This window comes from Abramis brama (assembly GCF_963993115.1).
Source record: "Abramis brama genome assembly, chromosome: 1".
Lineage (NCBI taxonomy): Eukaryota > Metazoa > Chordata > Actinopteri > Cypriniformes > Leuciscidae > Abramis > Abramis brama.
The window spans coordinates 13,208,479-13,221,074 of NC_139963.1; positions in this window are offsets into that span (position 1 = coordinate 13,208,479).

The window sequence follows — 12,596 nt, forward strand, 5'->3', positions numbered from 1 at the left end:
GGCACATCTTAAATACTGGGTATGTTCTTGCAGATGTTTTTACAATTTACTCGGTAAGTAAAGTGTAACTGTACTGTAAAATGAAGCCTTGTTTATTTCCATGGTATTACCGGAATTGTACCATATAATCTTATCATTCCCTTTTCCATAGTCACTTTTTTTTTTTTTTTTTTTCTCGTATGTCCTGCAACGTTACCAAGGAAAACATGACAATTTACTCAGTAGAGTGCAACTGTACTGTAAAAGGAAGCCTTGTTTATTTCCATTGTATTACCAGACTCTTACCACATCATTTGCTACTGCTTAAAAATGTTTGAAATCACAAACTTTTACCATGTGTGTTCTGCAACTTAACTAAAACATTCCAGCCTGGTCTCATTGTTAATACGTAGTATTAATACGTAATTTTCAAAGACAGAAAACGTACGTTTTGTACGTTTGGATAGATGCTGAAACGCATGATATGGACGTATCTGCATGTAATCCCATGCTGTCTGGTTTAGATTTCGTTCGTGTGAACATCCATACGCAGCACAAAAGTCCGGTATCATCCATGAACTCGAAGTACAGGCGGAGATAGCAGCGTTACCTAGCTACTTCCTATGACAAGACCCCTGTTCCAAGATGGCAGCGGTTTTGACGCATGTTTAGAACCCCAAGGTGACATCTAGTGTATATATCTATGACGCTTCTTGAGGGCGCAATTTTTGAATTTGAATTCTTCACGAGCGCGGGATTTGACAGTTATGGACTGCGCTGCTGTGATAGCCTGTGAAATGGAGATGAAGATCACTCACTGGATAAAGGGCTGAATTTGGATCTCTTTCTTGCAAACGTATGGGTTCTAAAGATTTGGATTATATCAAGTATAATAAAATTGATGTCTTTTGTGAATTTATGTTGGGTTTTGGTGTATTATTGTTCTATTGGAGAAAACGCATTACTGTAGTTCAAACTGTAGAGCGTTGGCGCTTGTAACGCTAAGATCACGAGTTCGATTCCCAGGGAAAGCAAGAACAAGGTTCGCGACCGGCACCTGCGCTGAGCCTGCATGAGTGCCCTAGAAGGAGATTGTCGCAGTTGTCGGCCGGGTGAGATGACTCAACGTTGTCGGAAAAGGTGAGTTTGTGATGTATAACAAACGAACGATCATCATCAGGGTTCCAGACTGCGACCATTTTTTGAGAATGTGCATTTGAGAATGTAATGAATGGTTAAAAACAACTGATCTTGTGCTCTGAATGTGCATTTTTTGAGAATGTACATTTGAGCAGGGACGTGCACAGGAATTTTGAGGGGCAGTTGCTCTGACCTGAAAAAAGGGTACCCCCCCCCCCCCCCTGTAATGTAATGAATGGTTCATGTAATGAATGAACCATTCATTACATTCTTAATGAATGAATGGTTGTAATGTAATGTAATGTAATGAATGGTTAAAAACAACTGATCTTTCCAACAGTGAACTCAGGAGACGTCTGAATCGGTGTATACCAAAACCCTAACCCTAACCCTAACCCTAATCATCAGTAACACTTTACAATAAGGTTCTATCATTTATTACATAAATTACATAAAAAGTAGTTTGCTTACTCAAGCTTAAGCTTTAAAATAAATAAAACCACTTGTTTTTTTGAAAAGCATATGACTACATTTTTCCACACAGTGCTATCAAGAAGAATCGTTAAAGAATCGGATCGATAATCAGAATCGTCAGTGCCATTATTATTGATAAAATCTGTGTTATTATTAGTAGTAGTTAAGGTGATTGAGTGCTGTATTTCAGTGTTTTACTTCTTTGTGTATATATTTTAATAAAGACCCTGTTATTCTCAGTCCTTCATAGCCCGTGAGTTTGTTTTTTTTTGTTTGGGGGGGGGGGGCTTTTTTCAGGTCAGAGCAACTGCCCCTCAAAATTCCTGTGCACGTCCCTGCTCACAATGACTGAAACGACCAATTAAAAGGGCATTCTCTGATGATGTTCCAAGATGTTAAAAACGCTATGCTGATCATAGACAAACAGGGGGAGAAATTAGTATCTACCGCACCGTCGGGGTTTTTTTTTTCTTATCGCCTACAAATGTCTTCGTTCATAGTCTGACATATATTAGAAGCTATATGTGTCTGTCATGGATTTGCACTGAATTGATTCTCAAAAATACGGAACAAAGTGCGTTCCGTATCAGTTCAATGCGGAACAAGACTTTTATGTGTCAAATACGGAACGATTCCGTATTATACGGAACGGTTGGCAACCCTAGTGTGTGTGTGTGTGTGTGTGTGTCGAAGCCACTTCCTTCTTCCCACAAACGAACTTTTGTGGACGGACGTCAACATTAGACGTGCGGAAGACGTCGGAAAAAAGACGTCATCTGGCGTCACAGTCTGCACCTTCAAGGGGAGCCAAATTGGACGTGCAAAAACGAAGTAGAAAAGACGTCGTTTCGACGCAGTGGGTTAGCTTAACTGAGCTGTTTCCGTTTATATAGCATTTGGACCATTCTGCAAAAAAAGTCGCCAAAGCCGATTTTTCGAAGAGCCTGAAATAAAAATTTGTGTTCCAATGTGTCGAAGGCTTTGTAATAATCTAAAAAGAAAATGAAGCCATCATTGTCAATTAATTCTGAATAGTCTAACATATCTAACACTAGCCGTATTAGAAACGTGTCTTTTCTGCATTAATCCTGACTGTGTTTCGTCAATTATAGAGTTCAAAACATATTTTAATCTTTTTGCTAGGACTGCAGCTATTATTTTATAATCATTATTTAATAGTGTAATTGGACGCCAATTGTCAATTAAGAGGGTATCTTTATTTAATTTTGGTTAATTTTAGTTATTAATCCTTGACTTAATGTGGCTGGAAGTAATACTTTTTCTATACTTTCCTCATATACCTTTAACAAGAATGGTGCTATACTGTGATTAAATAGCTGTAAAACTGAGCTGAGTCCGTCTGTTCCGGGAGATTTGTTGGTCTTTAAACAGTTAATAGCTTCCTCTGTCTCCTTCAATGTGATAGAGGTGTCACAAAAGTGTTTATCTAAATCACTCAACTGGTTTATATTAGGTAAAGATTTAAAGAAATCATTCATATGTTGTTGGGAAAATGTAGAAATTTAGGCACAGAACTTTGCTATACTTTTAAGGGTCATCACTTATATTACCATTAATCATTAGTTTTTGAATTTGGTTGTTTTTAGCTTGCTGTCTTTCCAATCTGAAAAAATACGCCGAGTTTTGTTCACCCTCTTCAATCAATTTTCTGCGCGATCTAATAAATGCCCCTTCAGCTTTATGTTTATACATGTTGTCTAATTTGCACTGTAAATCAACCAATTCTGCTTTTTCACAATCAAGTAAATCATCCACATTTTTAGATGAAAGATTGGTGATTTTGCATATGATTTTTCATCCGTTTTTTTTTTTTCTTCTTTTTTGCCAATATTATTTGCCAATTTCATATTTAGTAAATTCCCATTTGCTGCTGTAACTATTCTCCTCTCTTGCTTTATTCCAATTTTTGTGAATTATCTTGTTAAATTCATCTTCTACTTCCCTGTATAAGAGAATGGAGTTGTTAAGTTTCCAGTAAGAAGAGAATCCGTGCACATTGTCAGAGGCAGAAAAATGGGTACGAATAAAGATACTCTTGTGGTCAGAAAATGGTGATGGCAAAATATCAGTAGAGGCATTGCATAATTCTTTAGAGATAAGCCACATGTCAATTCGGGATTGTGAGGATAAAGAGTTATTACTCCATGTGAACTTCTTTTGAGAGGGATGTAACACTCTCCAACTATCGATCAATGAGAATCTTTGCATAAACATTTTCAAGTATAAACTAGTATTGTCAGGGAGTTTTGGAGGCCATCTGTCTATGCTGCCATCTAAAGCAACATTAAAATCTCCACCAAAAAATAGTATGGAATTTGGGTATTTAGTTATAAATACTAATAAAGGCTTCATTTTCTTTCTGCTGGTTATAGCCATAAACACAAACAGTGTTAGATTTTAGTAACGAGACAGATATAACGTCCATCTAAATCACTTACATTATGTAACACCTTCCCTTTAAACTGATTTTTTAAGATGCATACACCAGCTGAATGTGTCGTACCATGAGACATCCATATGTCCAGTCCCCATTGTGACCTCCAGAAATTAAGATCTACAGTTGAATGACATTCTTGGAGGAAACAAAAATCTGATTTGAATTGTTTGAGATATAAGAAAACAGCCTTTCGCTTAGTATGATTTCTTAGCCCTCTAGCATTTAAAGAAACAACAGATAAAGACATGAAGTAAAAGAAAGGAAATTGAAAAGAAAGAAAAAACAAACAAAATTGAATAGACCTAGATAAGCAAAACAAGTAACTTGTTGTAAAGAACTTTAACCGGTCAAGAAATGAGCATGATGAGAACCGCAACTCAAAAATTATGAATAAGATATTGAAATACAGTATGAAATTCCAATTATGCAATACTTTCAATGAAATTTGAGAACATAAGTATACCAGATCGATTAGGTCATTATGAGATTGTATTGTATTATACAAGCCAGACAACACAAATGTCTGAAACATACTAGAATGTCTCAATATAAAAAATAAAATAAAAACTGTAACACAGTCTAAAATAGAACTATTTAAACCACGTGAAAAGGCAGCATTTTAAATGTCTTACATAACCAAGAGTGTAGTCCCACCAGATGAGTGTCTTCAGTGTCCTGAGAAGAACTGTTGACTGATGATAGGCCAGAACAGTTTTGTTAGCATTAGCAGCAGCTTGAGGTCCATTCCTACTTTTTCTTGTCTCAGATTTTCCCATTTTGTCTTTCGCGTCTGGCAGAAGGTGCTGGCAAACGTGTCACGTTACACTAAATAGAACCCAAGCGCAGACAGTAACTTTCACAAAACACGGTTTATTTACAACCGGAAACAAAGACCCACGATGGGGCAAACAAACAATAACTAGACTTGACAATAAAACGGAACTGGAACTTTCACAGACAGACCACAATACTCACAGAACCGAATGTTAACAAGACGAACCGGCACTGAGGAACAAACACCGGGAGCTTGCATAGAACACATAATTACAAAGGTACAGGTGACACTGATGAACATCAATACTAACGAGGGAACAAGGGACGTGGTAAGGACACATGATCACAATCACAGGTGACGCTAATACAACATTAACAACATGGAAACGAGGCAAAACACAAGACAATGCAAACACATAGTCAAACCGACCATGTGTTTGCACACAAAACAAGAGACAAATACATGACAAAACGTCAATGATCTTATTTCGGGCATCTTCTCGTTCACTTTCAGGTACCCCATGAACTCTAAGACTCCACCGACGTGAGTAAGCCTCAAGGTGCAGAAGCCGTTTCTTCTGTTCATGCGAGTTAAACTCGACTCTTTTGGCTAGTGACTCAGTCGCGCCGATTTTGACTTTCAAATCTTTTACTTCAGCACTCATAAAGTCAATGACATCTTTCACTTCAGAAATCTGCTTGGTATTTTCGTTAATCGCTTCTTTCATACTAGCGATCACACGTGAGTTTTCCCCTACCATCTTTTCCAAAGCATCCGAGCGATTATTAATCAGCCTCGAAAGCTCTCCGAGTTGTGAGAGGATGGCAGTTGTGTCAGCACTCTCGGTCTTGCGTTGTTTGATGGCACGAGGATTACATGGGGTTTCTGGAAGACAGGGGAATTTTTCCTCACACAGCATGAATTCTGCGGAGTCTGTGTCGTGGTTCAAGTAGTCATGCATGTTGTCCATCAGAAGTTCTTGGCGGCTTGACATGCCTCATTAACAGTTTTGTTAGCATTAGCAGCAGCTTGCGGTCCATTCCTACTTTTTTTTTTCTCGGATTTTCCCATTTTGACAGCCAACGCAACAACCTGTTAAATGTGATCTGGTACAAATTATGAGTCCAAAAACTTTTTCCTATTGCATTACAAGCCAAAATAAACAACTGAGTTTGCGGAGCTCCTCAAAATGTGACTGATCAGAGCGCCATCTTGGACCACCCGAGGACACTCCACATCAGACTATCGTGATCCAGCTGATGACGTTACATAAAACAACAAGACCTCGCAGATAATTCGCTTGGTGCAAGACTCTACTTCCGTTCTACTTCCGCTCCCTCGAGTGTGTGGGTCAATACTTCCGGCAAGATGGCCATGTTTTACACCAGATGTCTCCAAGACCTGCCCAAGCTAACCATATCAGACGTCCACAGACTCGTCCGAAAGGGATGCTCTGCCACCCGGAGTAAACGGGAAAAGGGGCACAAGATGTACCTTTCAAGTTTTATTGACAACTATGAAGGTAAGTTTGAAATTGACAGCAAAACACATTCACATTGTGGTATCGCTAACTAGCTAGCAGAAGCTATGTAGCTAACATTTAGGTCAGTTGTCCTGTAGAGATTTTAGACTTTGTAGAATTATCAATTGTTTTTGAAAGTTTTTTAGTTGAGGTCCATACGACCAAAACAAAAACTCAGCACCCTGAAAAAGCGTGCATGTTACTGAAAGAACGAGCAGAGAGAGAGACCCGGCCCGCACGCACTCTCATCGTCTTCAAACGGTCTTGCTCTCTCTCGCTCACGCATATTTAACCAACATCAATAGGCCTATGTCATGAAAAAATTGAAGACCGGAAGTACGTCTTTTAGAAGGGATACGGCTCTTCCAGTAAGCTCTTTACAATGGCGGAGTCTAATAGATACTGCTGGACCAAATCTCTCCGCAACCTGCCTGAAGTCACATATGGCGATGTAGTTCGGATGGTAAATGAAAACTCTCAAGTGGAAAAGCGTGAAAGCTGAGTTATGGCTGTCTATGTCCTGACGCAGAGCAACCTGGTACACTAGAACAGCGGCGGGCCGTTCGCCAGTAAGGTAAACGTTTCTATGGTAACAGCGAGTTGGACCAATCAGCAGACGTTGCTGCTACGCTTAGGATTGTGGGTAGTGTAGTTTTTTTTCATAAGATTGCGGATAAAACATGTTTTTCTTAAAACAAGGTTGATTTCATACGAACTTATAGCTTCTACAGGAGCAAAAACCTTCGTTTCACAACCTCATAGCTCGTGGTCAGTCTACCTCGGATGGTTTAGACATTATGGCTGATAATCTAAATCCTTATGGAGAAATACTGTTGACCGGAAGTTCTGAATCCCTACTCCGTGTTCCGGAAGCAGGAAGTGTGACATAGGCCAATTGAGAATTTACACTATTCTGTGTTTTCTGTGTTGCACCCCGTGCCGAGGTCCGCTAATGAATGGTTAAAACCACTAATCTGTCCAACACTTATTCGGTGTATAACAAATCGGTAACACTTTACAATAAGGTTCCATTTATTAAACTCTAGTTAACTACATTAGTTAACATTAACTATTAATAAACTGTACTTCTGCAGCATTTATTAATCTTTATTAATCTTAATTTCACAATTTAATAGCAGCCTACATTATTGAAATCAAAAGTTGTATTTGTTAACATTAGTTCGCCTAATGCACTGTGAAGTAACATGAACAATGAACAGTTGTATTTTTATGAACTAAGATTAACAAAGATTAATAAACACAGTAACAAATGTATTGCTCATGGTTCATGTTAGTTAGCCTAATACATTAACTAATGTAAACAAATCAAACCACATTTACTCAGAACACCTCTTAAAATGAGAATGTAAGTGTGCTTACCCCATTTTTTTTTTTTTTTTTTTTTTTAGGAAGAGTGGTTAGCAATATTTAACCTTAATATACTACAGTATTTTCAGGTTATTTATTTGACAATGTGTAGAACAATTACCCAAAAAAATGCTGTACCATGTTGAAAAGAATTCCAGTGTGTTTTGTCTAACATTACATGAATGATGTTGAATTCCTACAGTGTCAAACAAAGACCCTGCAGGGAGGGTGACCATCAGGGCTGTTTGTTAAAGGTCCATGAGGAAGCATGAGAAGCCTCACAACCTCAGAGTAGGGGGAAAAATGTGTTAAACCAGTTCAAGTCACATTCTGGGGTATTTTTGTGGCTATAGTTGGTGATGTGGATGTAGAATAACAATAATAAAACTTAAGTCTCTTTATTTGATTTAAACCTGAACTATACTTTCATGGACACCCCAGAAACTGGTTGTTACTGCTCCCATTCTTTGGAGCTTAAGTTTAAGTAGGCCTGTTCATTATGGGTACATTAGTCAGTGTGAGGTAAAAGCTGATGTTGTACCCTCAATCTAGGATATATATTCTAACCTGTTCAACGCTTTACTAACACTGTTGTTCAAACTGTATTATAATACCAAGAAAATCTTTTAAGAGATTAGTGAGGCTGGCTTATTTGTTCTGGTTTATTGTTTTTTTAAAGTTGTTATCTAATGACTTAGTCTAATTGTAATACTAAAATTATGTTTTATTCATAGATTACCTTTGAGGACAGCTCACCAATTCAAATTGCTTTGGCTGAGTGCTCCTGTGTGGCTGCAACCGCTCTTCTGCAACCACAGTGTTGCACTGCTGTATCAGGCTACGAAATACTCTACGTTGCAACTGAAAGCAGTACCGCCTGTCCTCAGCTGCACAGAAACTGAGCAGCGATGGCATAAACCACGAAGACTGGTAAGTATTAAGAACTTAGGCTAATCACAAATTGTTGATGCTTCATTTATTTTTGAAATTGGATATATACTCTACCCACCTTGTTTAAAAAGCACAATGAAGACAAAACAAGAGCATCATTACATTATTTGTTTACTTGATGGGGTGTGAAACCAGGCAGAGTGGGTAACATGGTATTCATCTCAACAAAACCCAAGTCAAGACAGTACACAGCTGCTGATGGTGTAAGGTAATATTCACTGTCAAGTAGGGCTGGGCGATGTGACGATATTATCGTATATCGACGTTATCTCACCAGTATCGCAATGTTGATTATAAACAGTCTGTTTCCTACTTACTGTCAAGTAATAATGTATTCTGCAGTCATTGTCAGATTCTTTTTGTTTTGAGAGTTATTGTTTCTTTTTTTCTAATTATGAATGAACTGTTTTCAAAGGAGCAAGCGCTACAAAGCAGACCCAGATGTCCTGAAGGTCGACGAGGCATACCAGGACTTCACGGCAGACCTTGCTCCGCTAATTACCACACTCTCCATAAGTAGTGATGTCCCCCTCGTCGATTCAGCCTTTGGGACCGTTCAAGAAGGCAGCCCTATTTCATACCAGCACCCAGTGCCAGTGAGTAGGGTAATCATCCACCACCCAGACGCACCCCCTCCACCACCCCTGCCGTTAGATGGTCACAGGCTGGACCCAACCACGTTCCTTTGTGTGCACTCACCAACAACACCTAAATGTAATGTCGCTTAACATCATTTTCGACATGGCAAGATCCATCGAGATGTCCACGAGGGAACAGAGTGGCAGCACAGAGTGGCACAGCCTGAGGAAGATGAGGCTCACCTCCTCCAGGGTCCGGGAGGTGTGCCATGTCCGAGGTCACAGCTCTGCAGAGAACCTTGCAGAACGCACTGGCTCTGGTGCCAGTAGCTATTCAGGAATATGCCCACTTTAAAAATGTCAACTACTGGCCATCAACTACTACCCATTCCATGAAAAGTAAACCGGTATGGCTCCCTTCTTCAGCCTCCTCAACCCCCCGGCAGTCACATTAAGATCAGTCTGCTTAAAATGCCGACTACAGACCCGGGTGTTTTTGGTCGGGTTGAAGTCATCCCTACGGATCTTCTGCATCCACTCAGCCCGTACCGCAGCGTCAACGGGGAATGCATGAAAGCTGACTTCTTTGTTGTAACTTGACGAAACGGTACATAACGGCACACAACAATGAAGTGCTGAGGCTGTCACCCTCTGAAAGGCAAGTCGCCTCTTTTGAATACTAAAAACACTCATTCTGAAAAATGTGTGTTTGTGGTAATGGAACTCGTAGCTGTTGTCTCGTTGTCTCCCGCTCTAGCTGTCAGATCACCGGAAGTCTTCACCGGAAGTACTGGCCCACACAACGGTCGCCATATTGTGCACGGAGCATATTTATAATATGGATCATATCATTTACTTAATTTACAATGTAACATTTATTAATTTACTCTAGCACTTAAAGGGGTCATATAATGGTACATGCACTTTTACAAGTTGATTGTACTGAAATGTGTGTTGGCAGTGCCTGTATACAACCATCATAAAATGATAAAAATCCATCCAGTGGTTTTTTTAAAATCTTCTTATATGTTTACCCCTCTCCTGAATCAAGCTGTTCGATTTTGTGACGTCACAAAATCGACGCCCCTCCCACAATGGTTGAGTGACAGCAGCGTTTCCTCACAGACCCGCCCTCGAGCCCTCGTGAGTGAGCTGTCAATCATAGCCCACGCCAACCAGCGTGTTCATTGCTGATAGCTGGAGCACTAGAATAGAGCAGTAGAATGGCGTCTAAGCGATTGTGGTACGAACACAGCAGTCATTTTGATGTTCCTAAATCCGAACCGCTGAAGACGCAGTGGCTGAGTTTGTTTTCGAAGGGAATATTCCCCACAACGTCAATGCTTTCATGTTTGCGCGAATCATTTCACCAGGCTGCTTTACAAACGAGGGTCGGTATAAAGCTGGTTTTACTAAGAAGCTGTTCCTGAAAAAAGGATTGGTAGTACCAACTATTCGTGTTCCTGCTGCACCTCCAGAAGAAGTGAGTGAGTGTAACGTTTTATTAACCTTTATATTAATCTTTGCAAATCGCTTGGTGCACGCTTCACGATGAATGCGGCTGTTTACACTCAGGGTACATTACGGCATGTTTTCTATGTATGACGTTCTCAATATAATTCATAATCCCATGTTTATAATAAACAACGCGTTGTGGTTATTGTGTTATTGTGTTACAAACGGTGTGCGGACAGAACAGAGGGCGGGGTGAGCAAAGCTCATTATCATTTAAAGACACATGCACTTAAACGGCGTGCTGAAAACAGAGCTGTTTTTGACCAGGTAAAATTAGTGTTTTCTTACAATACTAATGAGAATTTTTAATTAAAGTATATTACAAACTTTTAATTTAGACCCTAAAGAATCATATTAGATTGTACAAAAATGACATTATATGACCCCTTTAAGATATCAGTAAAACAAGGCCACAATAAACTAAAGGATTAAAATATATTACTGCTTTAAAAAAATATATTACAAGTTCGAATATGGCCAGAATGTGCGCATTGAGAAACGCATTCAAATTGGTTGCGTTAAATACGTGTTAACGCGTTCATCCCAATTCATGCTGGCACATTGGAAACAAGCACAAAGAACAAACAAATCCTGTAAATTGCAGGATTAAATCAGTGTCTTTAAAAATGGACAATAAGCATAAATAAATAGCATACATAATTATTTTATGATTTTTTGAAAATGTTGAGAATCACTCTGATTAGAAATTTGTCTTGGGCTCAAAATATAGCCACATGCATCACATAAATCATAACAACACATAAAAATCATAACACCACACAACATTTAAAACAATACATATCCTAACACAATAAAAAGCAAGCAACTGTAAACACAATTACATGAATCAGAAAGGGGGAGGGTGGTTAATAGACCACTTACTGATATTTAGATTTTCCTCAATCAAACTTTTTCAAATGAATAGTTGCTCTCAAAATTAACACAACATACTAAAAACACCCTTCTGTTGATGAAACAGTTCAGTATTCACTGCACAATGAAGCACTGCAGTCTGTTAATGTATCATCAGGACTATTGTCTTTGATTTTATAACATATTCAGCTATAGACACAAAAATACACGAATGAAAATACATGTTTTTATATTTTAATAATTAATCTAGGGCCTTGGATTGTTTTTTCTGAGTGGAACCATCCGTATACCCAAAGAGCACAGAGAGGTTACAGCCCGTGCAGCACTTTTTGCATTTCTTGTATTTATGAAAATAAATACATAATACATAAATACAGTGAAACACAACAATATATATATATTTCATTCTTAGAATTTGTATTACTATGTTTCTTGTTGTATTTGTATTTGTATTTGTATATGTGCACTGGAAGCTTCAGTATCAAGAAAAATTCCTTGTGGGTGCAAGCACACTTGGCAATAAAGCTCTTTCTGATTCTGATTCTGATTCTGACATGCTCTTATTCCATTGAAAACAAACTTGGTCATCCACCACAACGTTTTTGAACTTCAATTCTGAAAGATGTTTGGAAATGTATAGAACTTACCACTTTAACACTACACTGTTAACCCTTGCTGTAAAAAAAGGCCAAATTCTGACAATATCATACCATTTTCCATTAAAACAGTAATATACCGTAGAAAATAAAACTAGCCTACAGTAATATACTGTGAATTAACACCGCTCAAAGTCGACACTCAGAGGCTGTTTTCACAATCACACCCTATACCCTCATTCACTATTCCCTACATTAGTTCACTAATATAGTCCACTTGACTGAAAAGAAGAGAGTGAAATGAGAAACTGATGAACACCTGATAAGCAGAATCACTGAAGGACAGAGAAACAAGAACAGAAAAAAG